The sequence below is a fragment of the Belonocnema kinseyi genome, chromosome 5 (assembly GCF_010883055.1).
Source record: "Belonocnema kinseyi isolate 2016_QV_RU_SX_M_011 chromosome 5, B_treatae_v1, whole genome shotgun sequence".
NCBI lineage: Eukaryota > Metazoa > Arthropoda > Insecta > Hymenoptera > Cynipidae > Belonocnema > Belonocnema kinseyi.
The window spans coordinates 128,463,595-128,467,294 of record NC_046661.1 but is presented as its reverse complement, the minus strand read 5'-3'; positions in this window follow the sequence as shown (position 1 = coordinate 128,467,294).

Genomic DNA, 3,700 nt, shown 5'->3' with positions numbered 1-3,700 from the left:
TTAATTTTTTACTTTTTCAACTATGATAAGATTCAATTTACAATGCGTTATTCCCAAATCTTTCACTCCAGACATTTTTCATTTTAGATTTTTTATTTTTAAGCGTACATTTTAATTTGAAGAATTAAAAAACAGTTTTAATGGCTTAAACAATTAAAAATCAGAAGCGTGTAAAATAATAATAAATAATAATAATTGAATAATAATCGATGGTCGCTCTAAGAAAGCATCCAGAGGTGACTGTTGTCACCTCCAACGCTCGTGGCCACTCGTAATTGTATACCTACAACATCATCGCAGGAGGTTTCAATCATCGAATTAAATTTTTTAAATTAACTTATAAAATTCTGATCTCATCAGTCACTTGACTTAGTCCGTGGCTATGATGTATAACTGGTTTTACCCCAGTAAAAGTTTAATAAAAACATAAAAATAATCGATTTTACAAAAAGATTGGCGATCAGTTTACAATTTTAGAATTCCCAGATTTTAATATTACAGATTAAACTGTTTTAATAGGAGAGTATAGTTAGTTAAACGAATGTAAACGCCCGCTTGAAATTAAATTAAACTTTTTTCTAATCTTAAAATAACTTAAAAATAATATATTCATAATTAAAGGCTTTCATTAAATTTCAAATATTATTGTAGTCTAAAATACTCTGTTTTTACATCATTCAATTAGAAAAAAATGGATTTAGGAAAAAGAAAAGTTACTTATTATTCAGAAATATTTGACTTTTCATTTGAAATTAGTAATTGCATTACTTATTGCAACTAAGCAAACAAGTTTAACTTTAAAGAAAATTTTTTTTGGAACTTTGAAAGGTTATTGAAGAATAAAAAACATTATCTAGGAAAATTGAAAATGATTTTTTATCGTGAAAAATTAATTTTAAGAGAATATCTTAAAAGATTGAAAAAGCTTTACAAAATTATCAAAAATAAGTGTTGAAAATATTTAAGAATTTTTTTTATTTGGCAGAATTAAAAAAAAATAGTAGGAAAATTTCTGAGAAAAGTGGGAATAATTTTTAGATATTTAGAAGTCCTAAAAGAAGTTTTTATCGTTTTTTTTTTCTCGAAAATTCCTTCTTTTTTCCTAAAAATTATTAATATTGGTCTAACGGAATATTCATTGTCATTGATTAATTAATTTTCAATTAATTAAACAAATGGAATTTGTTTCATTTCCCGTTACATTTTTTTTAATTATTACTATTTCTTTGGTGGAATGTTTTTGTCAACATTAGTTAATAACTTTTAAATTTGTTAAACAAATAAAATTTGTTTCTTGCCATTTTGTTAAAAAATCATAATTTAAAAAAATAGGGAATTTCTTTTTTCGGATTTGGATTGCAAGAAAAATGTGAAATATCGAATTTCTTGAAAAATTATCATAACTCGGGAAATAATTAAGATTCTTTAAAGCTCTTAGGCTTATTTTACAACTGAGTTACCATAGAATTTTTCTTAATTCTTAAGAAATGTTTTCACATGTATCCATAGACTCTGATCAAAGGTCAAACCTGGCGCATCAAAGTTACGAAATTTCAATTTTAATCTCATGAAGAGTACAATCATGATTTGGAATTTTGCTTGAAAATTCACCAATTAATCAGTAAATAAAAGTATTTTTAATAAAATTCACTTGATTCTTTGTTGAAAATTCAACTATTTGGTTGAAGAAGCATCCCTATTGGTTGGAAGTTAATGTCTTTTGGCAATTTTTTTAAATTCGGGGTGGGAATGTTCAGTATAGAAAACAACCATGAATAAATAATGACTACTTTGAAAAACATTTCAATAAAGAAAATAGTACATTTTAAATTGTGTTGCTTTCACGGTTTTTTGTTCTCAGTAAATTACTTAAAATTTAATTACAGTTATTGTAACGCATCTTGATAGTGGTATTTCAATAAGTCAATTTCTTGGTCATTATAATTAGGTATTTTAAGTAAATGATGATAAAATATTGAATTGAGATTGCTATCAAAAAATTATTTTGTGTATAATTTTTTTCATTCCTCGAAAAAATCGTATTTAAAGCTAAGTCCAACAAAATTTCCAAACAAAAATGGTTGAATTCTGACGTTATTGAATATCAATAATTAAAAATTATAAATCGTTGCTTAATTCTATTTCTGCACCTACATTATTTTATTGTCAATTATAATTAATATTTTAAATACTATTATCAATCAATAACACTATTGAGATGCACAAAAGTAATAAAAACGGAGAATCAGCCTATTCAGTCATAAGATATCTAGCCCACTATTTATTAGTGGCAATAATACCAAGTGAGCACAAAGTTTGGCGACGTTTTGACGACATCCTATGTCCACGTCGGTAAGGTGTATTTATGATATCGTAAATAAGTCGTATGATGTGACGATGTCTTTACGATACCGCAAACCCAGTGGGCAGAACATCTGGCGACATCTTTACGACATACTATGTCCCTGTCGTTAAGGTGTTCTCACGATATCATAAATAAGTCGTATGATCTGACGATGTCTTTACGATATCGCAAAGACACCCAAATGACATGGACATAGGATGTCACAAAGTTGTCGTAAAGATGCCGCAACGATGTCGTAAAGACGTCGCCAAATGTTGTGCCCACTGGGAATACACCGAAACGACATGGACATAGGATGTCGTAAAGTTGTCGTAGAGATGTCGCCAAATTTTCTGCCCATTGGGTAATTAGTTGTTAGCGACACAATTGTGTCCGTTAAAAAATCTAAATAAAAAATATATTGCGAAATAGTGAATGTTCTCAAAACACGTAGTAAACTCCCCAAAATGGCAAACATGATCGTAGATAATAGAATAAAATACATATAATGTGAATTTTTTTTCAACACTATAAAAATAAGTAAACTGCGTAAATGACAGTGGCATGAATTGACATGCGCAACGCCCCCTATTCATAAGCGACGTTTCTGCAAGAGAAAGAGATAGGTGGCTTACCTCTCTCTACCCTCTCTTTCTAATTGTCATTCGCGTTTCTTTTACGGAGTCACACAATTTCTAATATCAATGTTCCTATGCTATATCAGCCCATAGTGGTGTCACTCCCATGTATCGTTTTGAAGACATTACGTTTAGTGTTCGGTGGAAACGCTAGATATGTCACTGAGGGTCAGTAAAATTTAGGCACCCTGTAGTGAGGAACGCATTATTTTTTCATACTTTTGAAAGTCTTAATAGATTTTCCATATTTGAAATGATGTTTATATATCTGCGAATATATCATAAAAAATTGCAGGCCCTTTGTTTTTCAAGAAATATTCTTTTATTAATTATTTCATTACTTTTCTCTTATAACTAATGCATTTTGCAGCATGAAGCACAGCAGCACCACCAGCGGATTAGTTCACGGCTGGCATCAAAATTTAGTCAAAGCTCCTACGCGATGCTGTTTGCAAATAAATAGAAAAAAATGAAAAATAACAGTAACTATAACTAATTATTTTTTTTTAAAAGTCATAAAAATATCTGGTATAATATAAATAAAATTTAATTTTGAATTACATATTAAAACCAGTTAAAACTTTATATTTCTATGATTTATTTTGCTGATATTATTGATTTTATTATTGTCTCCTGTTTAAAAAAACCTATTTATTGTAATAGTAATTTCAGTTAAATTTTGAGGGAATACTTTGGTAAAAAGTTGATAGTATTATTT